Raw genomic sequence first — 12,186 nt, 5'->3', positions numbered from 1 at the left:
CTGTCCACACGGCAGATTTTCGCCCGATAATTGGCCGATGCCGATTATCGGGCGATAAAAATCTGACGTGTGTACGTAGCTTTACACTTGTGCTAGGGTATGGCTCCTGGAGAGGGATGATCTGATGATTTTCTTGAAATTGTTTTTTTTCTCCAAAAATATGATTGAATGAGCCATGGACAGTTTAAGATGCCACTGATACTGCAAACATAAACAAACAGGCCAGCAGGGAGAAGATTGTGTCATTTTAGCAGCAGGGGATTGATGAGATGGCATCAATGGTCAGCGATCATTATGATTAATGTGTATTTTTATTGCTGGACAATGCGATGGACACTGAATTTACTTCTGAGGACATAAAAGTTAATAAAATACTTTTTTGTTGTCTTAGGCTACATAAACGTGTGGAATAATTGTCGTTGGAAACGAACAATTGACAACCGTAAACAAGCAAAGTCGCTGGAAACAAACGATCGTCCAGGCGGATCTGATTGGGCGATGATCGTTTGCAATCTGTTGTGTGTACGGTAGTTCAGTGATCATGGAAGGTTCTGCAGTACACTTTCTCTAGTACACGTCAAACTATCGTATCTAGTGTGTGTACATTATTGGTGGATTATATTTGAACGATCATATCATTACAGCATGTACAGAATCGTGCACTACATGATCGTTCAAAATAATTGTGTATAATCGTTGACTGGTCGTCAATCGTTCGTTTTGTAATGGCAATTATTGCACGTGTGTACGTAGCCTTAGTGTGTTCATCTCTTTAGCCTGTTATAGGAATGGGTATGGAATACTATATACTTTTTTACTCATTCCCCAGGTGTTGGTGATCTGGTGGCCGACAACAATCATTTTGGTCACTTTCTTGTGAGGATCGGGCACTGTCCTTCAACTGTAGAGTTCTCCTCAATGTTAAGGGAGCATAAAGATGGAAGAGAACATTTTATTAATATCAATAAAGGACACATCTCCAGATAGTAAATTACAATATTAGGGAATATATTCCCCTTATTATACACTTCTGGTGCCAGGTACCCTGTGCAGGGCTAAGCTTTTCTGATTGCCATTGCCAGTTGACAACGAGGCTGTCCCAATGACAAGTAAGACTGGACAAGAGGATTGCTGTCTTCATAAATGAAAGATGGGGAAAGTCTAACAAAGTGAAAAGTTTTAACACCCATTTTTCTAACAGTGCAGGAATATTATCCTCTCTGCATTGTTCTTTCATAATTTATCTCACTTCTAGACCGGATCATACTGTACATTAAATTTTGTGCTTCTTTGGTTGTGAATGTGTTATTTATTTGTTTTTTAACACTCTGGCGTATCCCACTTGAATTATATTATTGATTGGTTTATTCTGGTATTAACCACATTTTTATGTAGCAAAGCATTTTAAAATTATGGTTGTGATTTTTTTTTTTTTTTACTTTAGATATGAATTTTCTTTAGCATACTTGTTGACTGTTACTATTTGGCTCCTACAGCTCTTCTTTGTGTTCTACTTAATCGCTGGTAACTGCAACAATCTATCAGCTATTTGGCATTTAATGTCTTATATTCAGCTGGTGCATTGAACATGTCAAAACAAATTTAATGTATAGACACAGTTTGCATGACCAGTGTGTTAAATGTTTTGATCAGTTTTATTAAATTTCCTAACTATTCCTTACCTTTACTGTCTTTCTGGAGTGTATTGAATATGTCAATTTTTTTTTTTCCCAGTAAATAATTTATGATAAAGTCATGTAGCTGTCACTGATGTATTGGCACAAACCTTTAAAAATGAATCACTTTTCCAGCAAAATAAATATTCTGTAGTTAAAAACTAATTTAACAGTTCTCTGCACTTTTCCACTTATTTGATGTGAATCACTCTCTGAATGCTTACATCAATACATCTCAATGCATTTGTCATCATTTTCCTGTTTTCTAGACCCTTGAAAAGCAGACTTGAGATTCTTTGAAAGCTTATTTTGTTTTGAGGGATTTTTGTTTTTTTATACTTCTTCCTGCCAACACTGTACCCCTAATATTATATTCTATTAGATTATTTTTTTTAATAAGTGCATTATTTAGGCATTTGAAAATGTTGAATTAAATTATATAACACCTTGCTTACCTAAACCTTATTTAGTAAAAAAAAGTACCAAGTAAACCATATTAATAAGAAAAAACAATCAATTTGTCAGTGCTTTTTTTTCACCGATTTTATATTTTATACTGTCTCCCCAATTTCTAATAAACTCTGATCTCATTTTGCAGAATCCATATCTGCTCCTTCAGAAGTCCTAAGATATGTAAGGAGACAATACACTATATAGAGACATTACATGTCTCTTAAAACTATACATAATATGATAATGTTACAAATATACATTGTATTATTATTGGAGAGAGATGGCAGTAATCCAGTGAACATAGCTAAAGCATGGGATATGGCTGGTACCATAAGGGTCAGAGGGTGGCGTGGAACTCACAGAGCACTACTGGTGTTTTTACTATAAAGTGATGGATCCCACAAGGGCAGAGTATCAATTAAATCCTATAGGATAAACCTTCAATAGTGCAGGATGAAGCATGGGATCCAAATAAATATATCAGTTCTAATGAATATTCAGAAGCAATATCACTGGTACCTGTGGGTTGGTGTACGGCCAAGTGGTTTAAAAAGACAGATAATGACTCATACTCTTATAGGTCTAAGGTTAGCTGAACTGAATCTGTTCTGCCTTGGGAAGAGATGTTTAAGGGGGGATATGATTACCCTGTATAAATATATAAATGGCCCATATAGAGAACACACTTCTTGATTATTCACAGTAAGGTCATTACAATGGATAAGAGGGCAATCTTTGCATCTGGAGAAAAAGAAATGTAATCTCGGCATAAGGAAGGAGTTATTCAAAGTAAGGTTTGTGAAAATGTGGTAATAGTCCCCTTCAGGAAACATTTTTAGCAAGAAATACCAATTCCTTTAAGAAAAAGCGGAATGCTTTTTTAGAAGCACATAATTTAACTGGGTATTGCAGTTTAAAAGTAAATACAACAGAGACTATTAATCCAGGAAACATCTGATTGGCTCACGGGATCAGGAAGGAGTTTTTATCCCCTGTTGAAGCAAATTGAACTGGGTTTTATAATTGTTTTCCCTTCCTCTGAAGTAATTATGTCTATGTTAATAGGGGTTGTACCTGGGATTAGGGATGAGCAAGCAAAATTTTTAATTTCGATCCTGCTGCGAATCAGACCTTTCTCGCTTACAGAACATCTAGGCGAGAATGGCCTTGTGATTCGCCACGAGGTCGTGTTCTCACCGAACTCAGATTCTCCATTGAGGGTTCATCTGGAGTTCGCCTGCAGTCACAGCTGATTGGAAGCACTCGCATGCCTCCAATCAGCTGTGACCTTGGGTTCAAACGCTACCTGGGCTGTACTTATCAATGACAATAAAATTTGCGAAATCGGTTCGTTGAAATTTGGCGGTATCATCGGAAGTTCAGGGAAATTTTTGTGAGAATGTCAGAGGCATTCTCGTTCATCCCTACCTGGGATATGTTGGACTTGATAGACTGATTTTTTTTAACATATGTGATAATGTAATAATTTTCTATTGGGTCATTGAAGATCATTTAGAATAATGTTTTTTTAAATAAAATAATCAAATACTTTGATTTTATAATGGGCTAATGTAGGAGCTTTTTTTCAAGTATTCATTGAATAACTGGTATAGACCAGCATCTTGCATAGCCATCTATTAGATATATAACCCCCATACACAAACAATGCTAAATAGAATATAAAATAGTTATAATATATTGGAAATACACTTAATTTGCTTTAAAACATAAGTCTGGTTTCCATGTGTTTTATAGCATACACTTCTAGATATCAATGGATGGCAGGAGACATGGTATGTTTTCTTGTGTGTTGTCTCTTTTTAAGTCTCAATACTCCTGAGGACGCAGATAGCAGTTCTGTGAAACATGTCAAGATGACATGTAAGATTCATATAAATTGTGGTGCTAATTATACGTACGGTCGGAAATAATGAGCTGACAAGTTTATGTTATTGTATTACCTATTAACTGTTACTATTTTGAAATTGTACTAAAGTGAGTTTATAGAGGATGCGTTGAAAGTCCCATCCTACTAATATATATTTTCATTTGGACATGATGAATGCAGAAATGTGGCACCTAAATTATTAATAGAGGTTATGTAATATTATAATAATATTTAATATTCAAAACATAACAGGACATTTAAACAAAGCTTTGTAATGTGACTGGTCTTTATTCTAAATTAACCTGATTTACAACCACACTCATACCTATCCTTTAGCTAACTGCTTATCCACTGTATTACTTTATTATTAGGGGTTAAATTCTAGTTTCTACAATATATTTAGGACATTGTTATGTGAAGACTTAGCAAATCCATTGCTAAAATCAATATATGTGCACAGCAACACCCTGGTCCAAAACATTTCTGACATTAGCACTTGAGTGTGTAAATTTCAGCCTGTGCTTATTCAACCCTGTAAACCATGGGCTGGTTGAGGGAAAGCAAAGTATTACTACATAATATTTTCTGCAAACAATTGATATTGGTTAGCCTTTATATAATGTAAAGGGATCAAGGAAAATCTGTCTGTGGAAAAGGCACTGCATTAACTAAACCGTTCAATTACATTCCTGAAAAGCCTTTTGGTATTCTTTGGGGTTTATCATGTTATAGGGATAGCATCCCTTTATTCAAGTATTCCAAAAATATGGGCATATAAACCACATAATGTAGACATTTTCACAATATCATTGAATTTTGTAATTCACAGTATTTTAATAATAAAAAGGGAACCCAAAACTTGTGCCCAAAACTAGACTTCCTGATGTGGTCTGACCAATGTTTTGTACAGGGGCAGGATTATGTCTCCATCTCCACAGTCTATTACTCTTTTTTTTTACCAGAAAGTACTTTGCAAGCTTCAGAAATTGCAGCTCAACATTGCATGCTAATATTAGGTCTTTGATCTATCAGACCCCCAGATCCTTTTCCATTTTTTACTCCCCCAAATGTATTCCCCCCAGACAGTATGAAGCATGCATGTTGTTAGCCCCTAAGTGCAAACCTTTACAATTAATCAACATTAAAGGTCAAATGCCACTTGGCTGCCCAATCAAATAATACAGATAATGTAGATAATATACTTCCTAGGTGGACCTAATTCCATTACATAGTTTGGTGTCATCTGCAAACACAGAAATGGTACTTTTATTCTCAAACTCTATATCGTTTATAAAGATGGTAAACAGTAAAGGTCCCAACACTGAACCCTGGGGTACACCACTAATAACCTTAGACCGTATGAATCATTATTCACTACTTTCTGGACGCGGTCTTTAAGCCAGTTCCCTATCCATTTACAGATTGAGATTTCTATAGAGCCTTTTTCGCATATTAACCGTTTGTGGGGTACAGTGTCAAATGCTTTAGCTAAGTCCAAGTACACTATATCAACTGCTACTCCACTGTCTATTGTTTACTTACATCCTTATAAAAAGAGCGTAATTTGTTTGACAACTTCTGTCTTGAATCCATGACTATCACTTATAACAGTGGTGCCCAACCTTTTTCATCTGATGGCCGCTGTTGACATTGAGATAAAACTTGCAGGACACAATGGAAACAAACATTAAAGATGGATGATTAAAACTAAAATATTTTTAATTTAAAATAAAATTAAATTGAAATGTTTTTAGTTACCGTAACGTACATGGCCAAATAAAAGGAATGACAAATCAAAAAAGTGTGCTTGATTGTCATATATTGTTTCCCGCTCTCCATTCCTGTACCAAAAAAAAAGAAAATATACCATACAATGCTTCCTGTCAGTTATAGGGGCCAATTAACCTTCTTTGTACCCCAAAATCTCTGCAATAGATACTTCCAGATAAATGCAATTCATGTGTCAGATAGCCAAGGGGTACATGATCTTTTTACTACATCTTCATGTCCTTACATCTCCCCTTTCCAGAGAAATTAGGATACACAGAAGGAAAGTGGCCAGCTATGTGTGACAGGGTAGCATGGTGAGACAGGTATAGTTTTTCGTATCATTCATTTCCCCTTTCTTACAGAAAAATTGGGGCTCATAGGGAGTAAGGGAATAGCATGATGGTATGAGTATAACATTTTAATAGGGAAGGAAGGGGAAGCAAGGAGGTTTCCTACTGGCTTCCATATTTCTAGTTACCAACTATGGCATGAGGAAAGGGTAACCACACTACAACCTCACCGCCAGTCTTAAAGCAGCCTTGAAGGTTTGTGGATGAGCAAGTAGATATTTGGGGCACCACAGCACAGAGTGAATTGGCATTATCATAATGCTCATTTCCATAGAAGTGGCCCCTGGGGCTACCTAACATGTAAACTCAATTTGGGACCCTGAAATAGCCCCCCCAATGTGAAAATATCCCTGATTGTTATTAGGATTCAATGCTTTTGACCCTGTATCTGGCAACTTGTTATGTTTAGGGGGCTGTAATGTGGTTTACTCACATCTTTCAGGGTCCCCTGTGTACCCTGGAAATTTCATGTTTCTATGACAATCAGTGTAGGCGATATGAAGGTTTATACATGGGGATAATGACAGCTGCATGGACACAGCTCTCATGCTGCTCCTGTATGAGGAGTGGGATTACACAATACAAGGTGGGCGGGGAGCAGCCACAGCTGGTTGCTGAGGTCTATAGTACATGCTCATTCTCAGGGAGCTCACAGTGAGCATGCTCTGGAGGCTCCTTCTCCTAATAGCAGAATCTCACATAGAAAGATAGGAGATGGATGTGCCCCATCCCTCAAAAGACAACGAGCAAAGAGAAAATGAGGAGAGGGACAGATCTGGCAGCTCCGCCGACACCCTTGACTTTTAATATTATTTTCTAGCAGAAACTTCTCTATGTGGTTCTTTATCAAACTCTCTAGGACCTTTCCAACCATGGAAGTTAAACTTACCAGTCTGTAGTTACTTGGTAATGACTTTACTCCCTTTTTAAGGATAGGAAGCACATTGACCTTATGTCAATCTATTGGTATGATGCCAGTGATTAAAGAGTCTCTAAAAATTAGAAACAATGGGCCTGATATCTTAAACATTTTCATTGGTGAAAGTGATCCAGCAAACCTGGAATGGATTTTAAAAAGCCATTTGTTTTTTCTTAGCATATGTTATCAGTCCTAGAACAAATCCTTTCCAGGTTTGCTGTGTCACCCAGCTTCACTGATGAAAGTGTATCTTCCCCAGAGTATCTTGAAGAGGTTTAATAAATCAGACCCAATGGCTTTGAAATAACTGATCTCAGCTCTTTGAGGACATGTGGATGTAATCTCAATCTCAATCATATCAATTTTTAGCCATTGTGGTTCGTGACATTGATATTAGCAACGATTTTGCTCTGTCATTTTCCTTTGTGTACACAGAGCTAAAAAAAGTGTTTAGTAAATCCGCCTTTACTTTATCCCCAGTTATCAACCCCGAGACATCCTTTAAGAGGCCTACATGCTCAGATATGATCTGTTTGCTATTACTATAATTATTTTTTTTGGGGGGGTTTGCCTTGCTTTCTTTTCAAATCTGTCTTTCATTTTTAGGTTTTGCAAATTGTATTTACTTTTTATATCTTTTGTTATATTCTTTATAATTTTCAAATGATGATGGTGATCTTTCATTTTTAAATTTTTGGAATTGGAATGCATTTACCTGTCTAAGCTCCGGCTGCATTTCCTCTGTTATGCATGGCACAGACAATATTCCAGAGAATATAACATTAAAGGGACTTTTCTTTAAACTTGAAACCTAGTTCTTTAAATTGTTTTTTAATGATCCTCGGTCTTCCATATATCCTGTCATTGGTTCCAACATAGGCCAAGACAGCTGGGCCATGCCTAAATCCTCCCAGTAATTTGTCCACTCCACCACATGCCGAACCCTGGTGCCAAGGGGACAGCAAACCATTCCTTTGAAAGGATTCGGGCGACAAAATATTCTATCATTCCTCCTAATCATAGAATCCCCTTTGACAACCAATTGACTACGCCAGGGGTCGGCAAACTCCAGCCTTTAGCCCAGATATGGCCTAGCCGGTAGTTTGTTCCGGCCGAACGTTAGGAAGTATCCGAGCCAGAGCCGCTGGAGCTCCGGTGCCGCCTCCTTGCTGTGGCTCCCCTATTTATTGCGGCAAGTGTTGATACATCCGCCGCTGTGGTAAACAGGGAAAGCTCCCTGAAGGGAAATCCCTCTCCTCCGCAATACATACGGAGAAGAGGGATTTAATTTCAGGGGGCGTTCCCTGGTGGTGGGTGGAGCAATTAAGGCAGAACTCAGAGTCCAGCCTAGTATGTTCCCGCCCACCCCGGAAATGGCATAGTGGCCATAAAAGTTTGCCGACCCGTGGTCCACGCCTTCCTGCATTGCCTTTCCCACCATCTACTAGATGGGCTGCTCTCCTGGGTGTTAGGGGTAGCAGTAACATCCAGGGCTGCCACCTCTAGATTTGCCACCTGTACATCCTCACATAACCTTGCAAATTTGTTAGGGTGCTTAAACACTGGGCTTGCCTTCCTTTTTCTGGGAGCCCCTACCACTCTGTCTAACTACAGTAATCCAGCTCCCTACCTGTTCATCCTGAATAACCAAAGTGATCTAGTGACTTCAGTGTTGCAATGCACTCCTCCGGATCTCTAATGTGAGATTCCAGAAGGGCAACTTGCTCACATCTGTCACAGTGGTAGTCAACCAGGAGCTCATGCTCCATTTGTACATACATATGGCAGACTTTGCACTGAACAAAACCTTCAACCCTGCTGCCACTCATTTTCCAAGTTACAATATATAATATTTTCAGGGATTTATAATAGGCTACTTACAGTTTTCTTTAAAGATTCAACTTCTTCAGTTTGCAACTCCTGTCTATTTTAACTCCATCTATTCAGAGCCACAAGCGAGGAATCTCAAACGTGAGTTTACCTTGGACTTTTATCACCTGTGAACCTTGAACCACGCCCCTTAATTAGTGGTCAAGAAGGAATGAAAGAAAAACCCAACAGTCAAATGTCTCAAAATCGCAACACCCAAAAACACAATCTCAAAAACACAACTCCTGTGTTTTTTAACTCCATTTATTCAGAGCAGCTTGTTTCCCAAACCACAAGTGAGAAAGCAATCTGAGTCTGGTGTCTGATTAGCTATAGCTTTTTTCTGGTTGACGTAGGTAGCAAATAGCAAGAACAAAGAACTAGACACATGCTTGACTTCCAGTCCTTCTCCTTCCCTTCCCTGTCTGAGTGCTGCTGTATACAGGATTACAAAAGGCTAATACCAGAATAAATTTAGGTTTTCGCACTAGTTTTGCTAAAAATTATACACAATATTTATTATGTATACGTATTCATTATTTGCCTGAATTTTATCTTAATATTAAAAATATTCTTGAATAACCCAATTCTTATAATTTCTTTTTTAAGTTCTGTTACTCTTAAGACTCAATTTACAAATCTAACACACCAAGCTAATGATTATCATTTAAAAAATTAGAGTTATTTTCGTTTAAATCCAATGAAATTTGAAAATTACAATCACATGGCTAAAATAAAGATCCTTATCCATGTGTTGAAGCATTTTGATTTCAGCCTTTTGTATTTGTTTTACAAGTTTACTAAAACATGTTAAAAATAAAAGAGCAATAAAGGACCATCTGGAAATCAGCAGGAATTGTACATAACTGTACTGCATGGCATAATTTTATTCTGTGGGTGGTTGTGGTAAAACACTTGCAGACCGTTTGCTGCTAAGACCTTGATCTGGAAAAAAAGAGAGTCATTGCAAAATATGCACAATTATGTTCACAACTGGTATCCCCTGATTTGTGATCAAATTAAACAACAAAAGTGCTGATGTTGTTTTGTATATTTAAAGGAGTTTATGAAGGAACCCACTTCTGTATTGGAGTTCAGATATACAAAATAGAGGTCATTTTTTTGAGTGTTGCATGGCAAGTTCAAAGTGATAGATACTTTTCTATTATGCCTTATTCATACAGATACCATTAACTAGTAACCTTTATTGCATTTTTAGGGATATACTGGGGTTAATTTACTAAACCTGTCCATATTGCAATGTAAATTTTAACAACTTCAGATTAGATAACTTCCCATTTCAGTGTGAAAATATCAAAAAAAAATCAACCTGTGTTCACCCACATTTTATCAGATCCTGGACAAATATGCCAATGGTGTGGATTTTGAAACACCTGATTTTATTATCTAACTCCAATCTTCTTGTGAGATTCATGCACTATGCACATATTAAAGAGGTTTATACCTTAATTTTCAGTCAGTAAAGAACAAACTTTCTTTTAACTGAACTTTTGTTATACTAATCATCATAAACCCATAAAAAATAAAAAACAAATAGGCATATTCCAGTAAGTGCCTTTTACTTTAAAAGATTTTCAATCTGCCCCTGGAATGATATTTGCCAAGCCAATACCATCAGTAAATCATGTCGAATTTTTAAGGGTGCTATACAGTTATGTGAAAAAGTTCATCCATGATGGCAAGCTGCCAAGACCATATGCCAGCAAAGCAACCCCAAACTATGACATTTCCACCACCATGCTTTAGTGTTCGTATGAGGTCTTTCACCTGAAATGTTATCTTAGTTTGCACTATTTCCACTACTACTATGTCCATTAATTCATCAGTCTACATCACGATTTCCCAGAAGGCCTGGCCCTTGCTTATATTTTCAATAGCACACTGTCTCCTTATCCAAAGCACTTAAATTGGTTAAATTGGTACAATGTATTTCTGATTTTAGATGATTGCACTTTGATACCAACTATTGCAAGAGTTACCTGTAGATCTCACAATGAAATATTGGAGTTCCTAGCATTCATAGCCATCAGTAATAGCCATCCACAACTTTCCTTCTGAGGGCCTTTAAGAACATTTCTGATCTTGGTATGATAATGCCACACACAAGAGTAAACAGAACACCAATCCCTTGTTATCTTGGGTTAAAATAATTCAGGTTTTAAGGGAATATTGTCAGTCACTACCACTTACCTGCATTATTTACCTCCCTCATTTTCCGCCAGCATCCCCAACTGGGGGTGAATGGTTGCTGGTCTCATATGTGTGTGCAGTGCTAAGGTTCACATCAGTGCATGTACCCATTTCATCCTCTGGCTGTGCATACCACTGGCCATAGCAGGGGTACCAACTGGTCGGGGGCCCCTTATGACCTTGTGACCTATAGGGAAGGATTAGCTTATGCCCTGGTGCTTTGTTATGATTTCTAATTCACCAGCAGCATTTTTAAATAACTCCTAGATAGCTGTGCCTTTGATTGTGTGAAGTTGCATAATTGATGTGGCTTTATCCCTGTCTGACCCTTTTGCTGCCTGATGTCTAGACTGACCTCAGGGTCTTGAACCCTCTTGATCTTTTGATTATCTGTCTGATTGACCACCTTGGATTATCCAAGGTTCTGTTTCTGGAGACAGGATGAAGAGAGCCAAGTAGCCTGTTATCTTCTGTGGAGATGGGAGGAGAGCAAGAGGGAGGCGCTACTATGGTATTATACAATAGCAGTCATTAGTAACAAAGAAAAAGTAATGTGTCAGATCCCTAATGACCTCCTAAATAACATTGGTAGATACCTGTTCACACTCTTGAGTCTTGCTCAAGATGATTATGAACATTATTTTTGGATGAAGAAAAAAATGAAAATAATATTAGTATAAAACGTTTTCATGTGTATAAACTAATATTTTATTTAGTATTACTGAAACTTCAGGAGTTTTAGAACCATAGCCAACCATGGCTAATTTTTTTGCTTGCTGGGTAATCCATTCAATTAAGCAGCTCTACAATACTGATGCTCCTTATGGATGTCCACTCCTGATTTTTCCTAACAGGTCTACCATGAATGCTCATATATGAGTAGATCTTTGTGGATGTGCAGAGGTAAAAGCATGATGCAGACATTTCAAATACTATCTATGGACCAAGTGTGACATGTGTTATATACATGGTGAGGTCAGCAAATGAAAAGAAATAAAAAGAACCACAAACTCATCTCAAGGGATGTTGTTGCTGTATTTACAAACATTG

The sequence above is a fragment of the Pyxicephalus adspersus genome, chromosome 4 (genome assembly GCF_032062135.1).
Source record: "Pyxicephalus adspersus chromosome 4, UCB_Pads_2.0, whole genome shotgun sequence".
Taxonomy (NCBI): Eukaryota; Metazoa; Chordata; class Amphibia; order Anura; family Pyxicephalidae; genus Pyxicephalus; species Pyxicephalus adspersus.
Note: the sequence above shows the minus strand (reverse complement) of the source record.